Consider the following 12,777-nt stretch of genomic DNA (forward strand, 5'->3'; position numbering starts at 1 on the left):
GCTCAGTCAGGACATACCCACTTCTTCCTTTCGGACTCTGCAGAATGTCAGCTCCGCCTCTTCTAGGGGTGGAGGGAAGGCCAGGAGCTTAGGAGCTGAGAGTGAGGACCCCAGTCAGACCTGGGTTCAAATCCTGGCTCAACCACCTACGAGCCAAATCTTCTCAGGCAAGTCACTTCACCTCTCAGTCTCCTTATCTTTACAAAGCGGGTAATAACACACTTAACATCAGAGAATTCAGTGAGAGCGTCCGTGTGTCAGGCAGAGAATAAATGCTCGATAAACAGTGCTCGCTGTGGTTTCCTGTTATCACCACTGCAGGTGACGAGAGGAGCGATGCAAGAGGGAGCAAGAGCAGGTGGCAGGGCCTGGAACACCAAGCCCACACCTGAGCATCGTGCATGCGGTCAACACTCAACCGTGCCCAGAGCACAGACTACAACCACACCCACTTTACAGATGGGACCAGAGTTCAGAGAAGCTAGAACCTTGCCTAAGGCCACACAGCAAGTGAGTGCAACAGAGTTGGGACGCTCAAGGTTCAGGGGAGGCAGTCAGAAGGCACCTCTGGTGCCCCAACCACTGTGCCGATACCCTCCCTGCCCCAGGCACCCCCGCCACTCCACCATCTCCACCTCCCTAACACAGAGGCGACACAGGTCAGAGGTCAACCTCTGATATCACCATCCGTATCTCTGTACCCTCCAGCGAAGAAGAAGCATCATGGAAAGCCTGGAGCCAGAATGCCAGGTTCAGATGCCAGCTTGCCATTTCCCGGTCATGCAGCCTCCGGGCCGGGGGCCTCAGATTACCCCTTATCAAAAATGGGAATCTGTGTAATTGCTCCTATGTGATTGGGCTTGAGGGGAAAACATGAGGTAATACTCATAAAGTGCCTGGAACATAGGAAGTACTCAACAAATACTAGCTATTATTATCATCACTGTGGAAGACCTCTTTTCAGATCCTTGCTCTCTTTTCTAACAACTCTTAAAATTAGACAAAGGCTTCCAAAAGTCCAACTGTGTGCAAAGCCCTGGAGAGATTGTCTGACAGAGCTGATTGGCGCCAAAGTCTTACAAAAGCCACTTAACAGGGAAAGAGCTCAGAAAAGACAAGTATGTCCACTAGTTAACCTTACTCTAAGACGCTTGTCGGTGCGGTGAGCTAAGAAAAAGAAACAGAAGGAAGAAAATGAAATTAGAAAACAAAAGATGAGTGTCATCACTTGCAGATATTATCAATATAGATCTGAGAAATCCAAGCGAATCTGCTATAAAACTATTGAACAGATGGGGAGGCTGAAAGGGAGGCTCCGAGGGAGGGGATATGGGGATTTATGTATACATATAGCTGATTCACTTTGTTGTACAGCAGAAACTAACACAACATTGTAAAGCAATTATACTCCAGTAAAGATATTTTAAAAAAAAAGCTACTGAACAAAAAGTGAATTAGGTAAAGCGGAAGGAAATTAAATGTAATACCCCCAAATCAATAATGTAGATATATACCAACAGCAATCATGAAATAAAATGAAAAGAAAGCTTAGCATGGGAATTCCCTGGTGGTCCAGTAATTGGGATTCTGCTCTCTCACTGCCAAGGGCATGAGTTTGATCCCTGGTCAGGGAACTGGAGTCCCACAAGCTGTGCAGCACAGCCAAAAAAAAAAAAAGGAAGTTTAGCATTATAAAAATATCAAATCTTCCTAAGTAAACCTAAAAATTGAATGTGATCCCAATAAAAACCCAACAGGATTTTTTTCTAACTAGGTAGGTCAATTTTCAAAGTTTATGAGTAAATGTATAAGAATAGCCAGGAAAATCCTAAAAAGAAGAGTAATGAAAAGGAAATAGCCCAACCAGGTAATAAAGCTTACTATAAAGTCACAATAATTAAAACTGTGTGATAGGGACTTTCCTGGTGGTGCAGTGATTAAGACTCCACCTGCCAATGCAGGGGACATGGGTTCGATCCCTGGTCCGGGAAGATCCCACATGCTGCAGAGCAACTAAGCCTGTGTGCCACAACTACTGAGCCTGCATGCCACAACTACTGAAGCCTGTGCACCTAGAGCCCATGCTCTGCAACAAGAGAACACCACAATGAGAAGGCTGCGTACCACAACAAAGCGTAGGCCCCACTCACCACAACTAGAAAAAGCCGGTGCCCAGCAACGAACACCCAATGCAGACAAATGTAAAAAGTAATAAAGAAAGGAAGGAAGGAAGGAAGGAAGGAAGAAAGGAAGGAAGGAAGGAAGGAAGGAAGGAAGAAAGAAAGAAAGAAAGAAAGAAAGAAAGAAAGAAAGAAAGAAAGAAAGAAAGAAAGAAAGAAAGAAAGAAAGAAAAACTGTGTGATATCAGTACAAAAATAGATAAATTAATGGAGCAGAACAGAGGGTCCAAAAATTGTCCCCAAACATATGGAAATGTAATATATTATGAAAGTGGCATTTCATAACAGTGAGAAAAATGTAGACTATTTTTAAAACAGAGTTGGGACCAATGACCTGCCGTCAGGAAACAAAGTTGGATCTCGATCTCACTCCACATGCCTATAAATTCCAGATCAATCATACTTAAATCACACAAAAATAAAACCATAAAGCTCTAAAATGAGGAGGGAGAATAAGTTTTCTAGTCTCAGAATGGGAAAAGCACTTCTAAATATGACAAAAAAAAACCCCTAAAAATCATTTTTAAAATAATAAGCCAATCTACATAAAAATCTAAAATGTCTGCATGGCTTGATAAACAGCATACGTTCAAAAGACAAACCAAAAACTAGGAAAAATATTTGTAATTCATAGATAGACAAAGGTTTTTTCCCTCTTAATATATAATGAGCTCCCATAAAATAAGAAAAATAACCTCAGGTAGTTTACAGAAAATTAAATGATACTTAAACATATGAAAAGATGCTCAATCTCACTTAGAAGATAAATCAAATCATTTTAAAACTACACAAGCCACCCAGCAACAGCAGAATATACATTTTCTCAAGTGCACATGGAATATTCTCCAGGATATACCATATGCTAAGCTATAAAAAAAGCCTCAATCAATTTAAATTGACAAAGTATGTTTCTGATCACAATGAAATGAATTAAGAAATCAATAGCAGAAACAAATTTGGGAAATTACAAATATGTGAAAATTAAGGACTTCCCCAGTTGTCCAGTGGTTAAGACACAGTGCTTCCACTGCAGGAGTCACGGGTTCAAGTTCCACATGCCACACAATGTGGCGAAAAAAAAAAAAGATACAAATATGTGAAAACTGATATACCTAATAACGAATGAGTCAAAGAAGAAACCACCCAAAAAAGCAGAAAACACTTTGAGATGAATGAAAATGAAGACACAACTTATCAAAATGTATGGGATGCAGTAAAGTAGAGCTTAAAGGGAAATGTATAGCTGTAAATGCCTATATTAAAAAAGAAGAAATATCTTGAGTCAATAACCTAAACTTCCACTTTAAGACAACAGCACCAAAAAATAGTAAAAATAATAAACAGACAATAAAAAAAAATTGAGAAAATCAACAAAACCAAAAGTTTGTTCTTTGAAAACATTAACATTGACAAACAAGTAAATTGTCCTGAACAAGAAAAAAAAGGGAGAAGACTCAAATTACTAAGATTGAGAATGAAAGAGAGGACAATACTACATTCTTACAGAAATAAAGAAGATTATAAGGAAATGCTATGAACAATGCCATGCCAACAAATTAGGTATCTTAGATAAAATGGACAAATACCTAGGAAAACACAAACTACTGAAACTAAGAAGAAATCGAAAATTTAAATAAAGCTAAAACAAGTAAAGAGGTTGAATTAGTCATTTTAAAACTTCTCACAAAGAAAACTCAGGCCTAGGTGGCTTCACTGGTGAATTCTACCAAACACATAAAGAAGAATTAATACCAATTCTTCACTTGGGAACACCTCCCAGTTCATTCTATGAAGTCAGTACTACCCTAAAACCAAAGCCAAACGAAGATATTATAAGAAAAGAAAACTACAGACCATTATCTCTTATGAATATAAGATGTAAAAATCTTCAACAAAATACTAGCAAACTGGATCCAGCAACACATAAAAAGAAGTATACAGCAGGACCAAGTGAGATTTACCCCAAGAATACATGGTTGGTTTAACTTCTGAAAATCAATCAATGTAATATATTATACCAATAAAATAAAGGACAAAAACCATACAATAATCTCAGTAGATGCAGAAAAAGTATTTGGCAAAATCCAACATTTCATGATAAAAAACACCCGACAAACAAGGAACAGAGGGGAATTTCTTCAACCTGACAAAGGGCATCTATGAAAAAGCCATATCTAACATCATACTTAATGGTGAAAGACTGAACGCTTTCCCCCTAAGATCAGAAACAAGACAAGGGTGTCTGCACTCGTAACTTCTATTCAACATTGTACTGGAGGTTCCAACCAGGGCAATAAAGGATGAAGATGAAATAAAAGGCATCCAGATTGGAAAGGAAGAAGTAAAACTGTATTTGTAGATGACATAATCTTGTATATAAAAATTTCTAAGGATTCCACTAAAAAAATTATGCGAATAAACAAGTTCAGCAAGTTGCAAGGTACAAAATTAATATATAAAAATAAATTGGGGGACTTCCCTGGTGGCACAGTGGTTAAGAATCCACCTGCCAATGCAGGGGACACAGGTTCGAGCCCTGGGCCGGGAAGATCCCACATGCCACGGAGCAACTAAGCCCGTGTGCCACAACTACTGAGCCTGCTCTCTAGAGCCCGTGAGCCACAATTACTGAAGCTTGCACACCCAGAGCCCATGCTCCACAACAAGAGAAGCCACTGCAATGAGAAGCCTGTGCAAGGCAAGGAAGAGAAGTTTCTGTTTGCTGCAACCAGAGAAAGCCTGTGCACAGCAATGAAGACCCAACGCAGCCAATAAATAAACAAACAAATAAATAAATAAACCTTTAAAATAAATAAATAAATAAATAAATAAATTGTATTTTTATACTCTAGCAATAAACAATCCAAAAATAAAATTAAGAAAATAAATTTCAATATCAAAAGGAGACTCAGGAATAAGATTAACAAAAGAAGTGCAAAACATATACTCTGTATAAGCAAAAATTGTTGCAAGAAATTAAACTAAATAAATGGAAAGACATCCCATGTTCATGGATCGGAAGACTATGCACTGTTAAGATGGCAACAGTTCCCAAACTAATCTATAGCATCAACAGAATCCCAAACAAAATCCCAGTTGGCTTCTTTGCAAAAATTGACAAACAGGTCCTAAAATTCATATGGACAGTCAAGGGACCCAGAATAGACAAAAGGAAAAGCAAAGTCTGAGGGTTCACACTTCTCAATTTCAAAATTTATTGCAAAGTTCTGGCAATCATGACAGTGTGGTACTGGTATGAGGACAGACCTATAACTCAATGGGAGAGAATCAAGAGTCCAGAAATAAACACTCACATTTATGGCCAATTGATTTTTGACAAGGGTGCCAATATAATTCAATAGAGAAAGAAGAATCTTTTCAATGAATGCTGCAAGAATAACTGGATACACTCAAGGCAAAGGAAGGAAGCCAGAAACCTTCCTCAAACCCTACACAAAAATGAACTCACAATGGATCACGAAGCTAAATGTACAAGGTAAAACTTTAAAAAGTCTTATAAGAGGGACTTCCCTGGTGCCGAAGTGGTTAAGAATCTGCCTGCCAATGCAGGAGACACAGGTTTGATCCCTGGTCCGGGAAGATCCCACATGCCTCGGAGCAACTAACCCCGGCGCAACACAACTACTAAGCCTGTGCCCTAGAGCCTTTGAGCCACAACTACTGAGCCCGCATGCCACAACTACTGAAGCCCGCGAGCTTAGAGCCTGTGCTCCGCAACCAGAAAAGCCATCGCAATGAGAAGCCTGTGCACCGCAATGAAGAGTAGCCCTCACCCGCCACAACTAGAGAAAGCCTGTGCGCAGCAGTGAAGACCCAACGCAACCAAAAAAAAAGAAATCTTATAAGAAAATACAGGCATAAATTTCCCTACCTTGGATCACAATGGTTTCTTAGACATGACACTAGCAACAAAGAAAAAATAAACTGGACTTCATCAAAATTTAAAACTTTTGTGTGTCAAAGGACACCATCAAGAAGGTAAAAAGAACCCACCAAATGGGAGAAGATATTTGCAAACCATGTATCTGATAAGGGACTTGTATCTAGAATATATAAAGAACTTTCACTACTCAACAAACAAAAAGGGAAATGACTCAATTTAAAAATGGGCAAAAGAGTTGAATAGACATTTCTCCAAAGAAAATATACAAATGGCCAACAACTGCATGAAAAGATGCTCAACATCATTAGTCATCAGGAAAATGCAAATCAAAACCACAATGTGATACCACTTCACACCCACCAGGATGGCTATAATTAAAAAGATAGAAAACAACAAGTTGTTGGCAAGGATGTGGAGAAATTGGAAACTTCATACATTGCTGGTGGGAATGTGAAATGGTGTAGCTGTTTTGAAAAACAGTCTGGCAGTCCCTTAAAAGGTTAAATATAGAGTTACCATATGACCCAGAAGTCCCACTCCTAGATGTATATCCAAGAGAAAAGAAAACATGTCCACATAAAAACCTGAACGTGAATGTTCACAGAAGCATTATTCATAACAGCCAAAAAGTGGAAACAACCATATGTCCATCAGTTGTTGAATGGGCAAATAAATGCGGTACATCCACATAATGGAATATTATTTTGCAAGAAAAAGGAATATAGTACTGGTCCATACTACAACATGAATGAACCTTGAAAACATGCTAAGTGAAAGAAGCCAGACACAAAAGACCACATACTGTATGATTCCATTTATATGAAAGGTCCAGAATAAGCAAATCTATAGAAACATAAAGTAGATTTGTTGTTGCCTGGGGCTGGGGGAGGAAGGTTTGAGGCACAGTGGGGACTGACTAAATGGGTTACACAGTTTCTTTTTGGGGGATAATGAAATTGTTCTAAAACTGATTGTGGTGATGGTTGTACAACTCTTTCTGACTATACTAAAAACCATTAAATTGTACACTTTGGTGGGAGGGATAAATTGGGAGCTTGGGATTGACATATACACACTACTATATATAAAATAGCTAACTAATAAGGACCTACTGAATAGCACTGGGAACTCTATTCAATACTCTGTAATGACCTATTCGGGGAAAGAATTTAAAAAAAAAGAGTTGATATATATATAACTGATTCACTTTTTTGTACAGTAGAAACAAGCACAACATTGTAAATCAACTATACTCCAATAAAAATTTAAATAAATACATATATACATACATACATAAACTGTACACTTTAAATGGGTGAATTGTCTGGTATGTGAATTCTATCTCAATGAAGCTATGTTTTAAAAAAACAAAACAAAACACTACACCGGAGCCCACTGCCCATCTATTAGACTGGCAGATCCCCAAATTCTAGAGCAACCTGTGCTGGTGAGAGTGAGGGGGAGCAGAGGGTGTGGTGTGAAGGTACATCAGGGCCACCTCCGTGAGGGACAATCTGGCCACATCTATCAAAATTACAACTGCACAAATTCTCGGACCCTGCAATTTGGGATTAATCCTAGAGGTATCCTCACACAAGAACACTAAACGTACAATGGAAGATATGCATCACAGAATGGTCTGTGATAAGCAAAAGGCTGGAAATGACCAAAAGTAGTCTTCGCTGGGACTCCCCTGGTGGTCCAGTGGTTTAAGAATCTGCCTTCTGATGTAGGGGACGCAGGTCTGATCCCTAGTCAGGGAACTAAGATCCCACATGCCACAGGGCAACTAACCCTCGCGCTCTAGAGCCTGCATGCTGCAACTAGAGAGCACATATGCCGCAATACTAGAGAGAAGCCAGCATGCCACAACGAAGACCCTACCTGCCACAACTAAGACCCGATGCAGCCAAATAAATAAATACATTTTTTTTAAAGTAGTCCTTGCTAATTAAATAAAGCACGGTCTGCATCTACATAATGAACACTATGCAACCAGGAAAAAGAAAGAAGCAGCACAAAATGATCTCCAAGGCACACTGTCAAGAGTAAACAGCCAGGTGTAGAGCTGAATATACCACGCATGATCATTTGAGGTTTTTTAATTATTTTTTTCTAACATCCATGCTTCCATATGCCTGGACTCCCTGGAAGAACACACCGGAAACTCCTCCCCATGGCTGCCTCTGGCAAGCAGACCTGGGTGCCAGAGAGGCTTACTTTTCCCTGCCTTCTTTTGTACTGTGTGAATTATTTTTTACTGTGTGTTAATGCTTTTTCTTTCCTTTTCAAGAAAAAAGTTGACATACACACTACTATATATATAAAATAGATAACTAATAAGGACCCACTGTATAGCACAGGGAACTCTACTCAGTACTCTGACCTAAATGGGAAAAGAATCTAAAAAAGAGTGGAGATATATATATATAACTGATTCGCTTTGCTGTACAGCAGAAACTAAAACATTGTAAATCAACTATACGTCAATAAAAATTAATTAAGAAAGACAGGAAGGAAGGGAGGAAGGGAGGAAGGGAGGGAGAAAGAAAGAAAAAAGACAGGCTTACCTGGCTATCAGATCCTGGCGCTCACTCTCATAGCTGGGCAAGTCACTTCACTTCTCTGAGCCTCTGTGTTCTGCAAAGGGAGGGATAATAATAGTATCTGCCTTGCCAGGTTGTTGTGAAGGATTAAACAAGACAAGGCCGCGCACACACGCACGCACGCACAGGGCTCCCCGCCATGTCTGTGTTGGCTCCTAGGGGTAGGTACATGGCCCTATTCCATGCGGCAGGTGCATGGTGCAGGTTGGTGATTACGTTACTACATACATCAAGGTGGACTGTGACAAGTGCCACCAGGGAGCCTTGGACCAAGTGTTCAGAGCATCAGCAATCCCCTCGAACTGCGAGGAACTGGGAGAGGATTCCTGCGGGAGGCAGCATTGGAGAAGGGCTTAAAGGCTGAGGAGGAGGTCAACAACTAGAGATGACCGGGGGCGGTGCCTCTGGCAGAAGGAGCTGTGCAGATAAAGGCCTGGAGGTAGGAAAGCCCTGGGTATTCACTCAATCGTGCATTCACTGGCTCCTTCCACAAAGCTCAGCTGAGCACCGACTACGCACCAGACAGACAAAGCCAAGTAGCTGGACCAGCCGAGGGAAGAACTACAGACGGTGTGGAGACAACGAAGGGCTGGGGCACAGCCTCACCCAGGTCCAAGTGTTCATAGAGCAGACCAGGAAAAGCAGGCTCAGAGAAGAAGAGAGGCTGCCTAAGATCACACAGCACCTTCTCAACGTCTGGAAAGGCCCTCTCCTGGCTCCGTCCTTCCTGGGTCCAACGAGCCTGGAGAAGAGAAAGCCCATAGGGGCCGTCCCAATGTGCACGAATCAGAAGGTCATAAAGATGCCGTCTAAACTGGGGGCCCCACAAAGAGGAGAGACAACTGGTTCTCAGATGATAACAGCACCTGGTTGATGGGTAGAGAGACTCCAGTGTGCCAGGCACCACGCTGAGAGGTGCACTACATCTATGAGCCCAGCTGAATCCTCTACATCCCTATGTGGTCAGCCCCATTTTGCAGATGAGGAAACTGAGGCCCAGAAAAGTCAAGTTGCTTGCCTAAGGTCACACCGCTCCTAGGAGACAACATCAGCAGGCAGACTCAGATCGTCTGGGCTCAGTAGCCTCATGACCCAGGGCCCATCCCCCAAGGGAGCCACTGCCAGGGCCCGTATCAGCAGTCACACCCCTTCTCAAAAAGGCCTAAGGTGGAAGCTGTTCTCAGCCAGTCCAGGAATGTCTCCTGATAACATCGGCCCAACCAGGGGTGGGAGCAGTGGGTGGTGGAGGTTGTGTGGGGAATGTGTGGGGGTGGAGGAGGGAGGAGGAGGGGGAGGGGGGGAGGAGGGAGGGGGAGGGGTGGGAGGGACACAGCCCATTTGAGTCCATCTGTCCTGCCTCTGGAGAGAAGGAAGCAAAAAGGCCCCATCGGGCACCCAGCAGAGCCAGGTGGGGTGCAGCATCCTGGTTAAGGGAGAGCCCTGCTGTGGCCCACGGGAGGACTCTGGGCAAGTCAACCAAAGCCTCCTTCAGTACCGTGGAGACACCCATAATCATCGCCAGACTGCTGCAAAGGCAAATGATCTAACCACGCCTGCCGTGGGCACGCAGGCCAGGCTGGATAAAGGGGGCCCCGACCACCGCTGCTACCTGATTATCTCCACTGTTACTGTTTAGCTCTCCAGTTCTCACCAGGACCCTGCATCACAGGGACGATCAGCCCCGTCTCCCAGAGCAGGCAACAGAGAGAGGCTCGGAAAAGCCAAGTCAAGTGCCCAGGCCACCATCCAAGACAGCAGAGGACCAGATGGGGATCCTAGCTCGCCTGGCCCCAGGCCACTTTGGCCCCTCTCCCTAGGGGCACTGATCCCAGCTGTTTTACACCAGGGACTGAGCAGGGCCCTCGGCCAGTCCATTTTCCACTTGGGGAATAGAGGCCAAGATAGGGGGAGCGGCTGGCCCAAGGCCACACAGCCCAAGAAGGCCCACTTACAGAACGAACCTGGTACCCCTCTGCTGAACCTCCCACGCTGGGTCCTCAGCTGACGCCCCCTCCCTCCCCGCAACAGCCCTGGGGAACGAGCACCACGAGCGCTGGCTGTGTCCACAGGGGAGGACGTCCACAGGGGAGGACGCTGAGGCTGGAGGCGCGCAGGAGGAGGCCCCGGCCCGTCACCCCCATCTCACAGGTGGGGGCCGCGACCCTCTCCTGCCTCCCCTGGGGCCTCCCACACATAAGCAGGAATCTTCTGACTCCCTCTTCCCCTTCGGACTCTCACAAGAATAACCTGCTCAACTGAGGTGTTTTTCTACAAGTGGTTTTATTTTTTTTTTTGTTTGTTTGTTTTTTTATAGTTGTGGCACACGGGCTTTGTTGCTCCGAAGCATGTGGGATCTTCCCAGAGCAGGGATCGAACCTGTGTCCCCTGCATTGGCAGGCGGATTCTTAACCACTGCACCACCTACGAAGTCCCTACAAGTGGTTTTAGAACATAGAAAACAGTCCTGCTTCAGAGCGGGAGGATATGAATAATAACAGTAATAAGGACAATGGCAGTAGCAACAGCTAATATGCATGTAGCGCTTTTTTTTTTTTTTTTTAAACCGGGCCACGCAGCATGTGGGATCTTAGTTCACCGACCAGGGATCGAACCGACACCCCCTGCAGTAGAAGAGCAGAGTGTTAACCGCTGGACGGCCAGGTTAGTCCCTACGTGCCATTCTTGCCATTCTTATCACCACATCTTACAGAAGAGGAAACGGAAGCACAGACAGGTTAAATGATGTGATTAAAATCCTGCCTCTTAGCAGCTAGGCAACAAGTCCCTCCCTCTCTGAGCTTCTCCCTGAAGGGGGGCTACCACCTGGAACCACCAGGAAGGACCCGAGGAAGAAGCCAGGGCCAGGGCCAGCTCAGCCCCCTCCCGGAACTCAATGCCATTGGCTGCTCCAGGGCAGGCTGGTGGGCGGTGTGGGGCGTGCTGACGGCCGCGTGGAGACCTACACATCTCCCCCTCCTGTCCTCCCACCTAGGGCTCACACTACCCCTTCCACGCAGCCCTGGAACCAGCTGTGGCCACATTCATTTTACATGTGAGCACACGGGGGCTCCAGGACGCTGTCCCAGCCAGGAAGTGGAGTGCAAAGGCCCTGAGGCAGGAAGGCCAGATGTGCAGGTCTGGACTGAGTGGGTTCCAGCTTCACTAGGTCACTGCAGGCTTTTGGCCCGGGTACAAGAAGGTCTGAGAGAGGCCCCAAGAGGGACCTGTCCAGCAACTTAGGTCAGAAAGGTCTGAACAATTGAGAGGGAGGGCCATGAAGATTTTCTCAGCCCCCTGAGTGTGCTGAGCCTTCGTCCCACAGAGATCCTGTCAGAGCACAGTGATCTCCAGCTCCAGAGAAGACACCTAAACCAAGGTGGACTTCCCAGAGGAGGAGACATCTCAGCTGAGGTCGAAAGGCTGAGCAGTTTGTGAAAAGAGGGAGGGGAAGCGTGATCCAGGCAGAAGGGGTTGCTTGGCCAAAGGCCCAGAGGTGGGACCACTTAGAGAAAGGCAAAGAGCCAGGTCAGCTTAAGTCATGTAGCCTCAGTTTCTCCAGCAGCAAAATGGGGGGGAAACACAGGCACACACTGGGTGCCTCCATCTCCCCCACAGCCACTAGCTCCCTCCTCCAAGGCCCCCACCCAAAAGGAAGGGCACTGGGAAGCTGGTTGTTGGGTCCACCTGTCATGGGAGCATCACTGGGGCGGGTGAGGTTGGCAGTGTTGGGAGATTTCACTGACATCCCCCTCCCACCCTCTACCCCAGAATCCAGGCCAGGCAGCCCGGCGGGTGGATGGGGAGGGTAGCTCATACACCAGGAGGCCACAGCCCCAGTCTCAGAGAGTTTTGTGCGATATTCCCGTTCACAGGTGTGGAAGCAGAGGCTCAGAGAGGGGGCACCTGGCCTCAGGTCACACAGCAAGGTGGAGGCGGCCCTTGAATGAGGGTGTGGGACTGGAACACGGGCTGAAGACAAGATTCTTGGGGCACCAGGCCCAAGAGGGCTGGGCTGAGGAGGAGCTAAAAGAGGAGATGCTGGCCCCAAAGGACCACAGACCAGGCAGGTCTCAGGGGCCCAGTCAGG

The 12,777-nt window shown here is 45.0% G+C and overlaps 1 protein-coding gene across 12 annotated transcripts in view; it reads right to left on the reverse strand.

The window, feature by feature from the left end:
- The window catches only part of SRC (SRC proto-oncogene, non-receptor tyrosine kinase), a 56,144-nt gene that overhangs the window by 26,168 nt on the left and 17,199 nt on the right, over positions 1-12,777 (reverse strand). For 6 of the 12 annotated variants that reach the window (XM_057701848.1, XM_057701847.1, XM_057701846.1 and 3 more), the window contains exons 2-3: positions 9,297-9,432; positions 8,655-8,724 (exon numbers count right to left, since the gene is read on the reverse strand). The exons of 1 other annotated variant lie outside the window; for it this stretch is intronic. The gene's annotated coding sequence lies outside the window, so the exon portion shown is untranslated. Of the gene's footprint in view, positions 1-8,654; positions 8,725-9,209; positions 9,433-12,777 lie in introns of all 12 variants that reach the window. 5 more of the 12 variants (XM_057701838.1, XM_057701842.1, XM_057701837.1 and 2 more) reach the window with 3 other exon arrangements.

This window comes from Hippopotamus amphibius, chromosome 12 (genome assembly GCF_030028045.1).
Source record: "Hippopotamus amphibius kiboko isolate mHipAmp2 chromosome 12, mHipAmp2.hap2, whole genome shotgun sequence".
Classification (NCBI taxonomy): Eukaryota; Metazoa; Chordata; class Mammalia; order Artiodactyla; family Hippopotamidae; genus Hippopotamus; species Hippopotamus amphibius.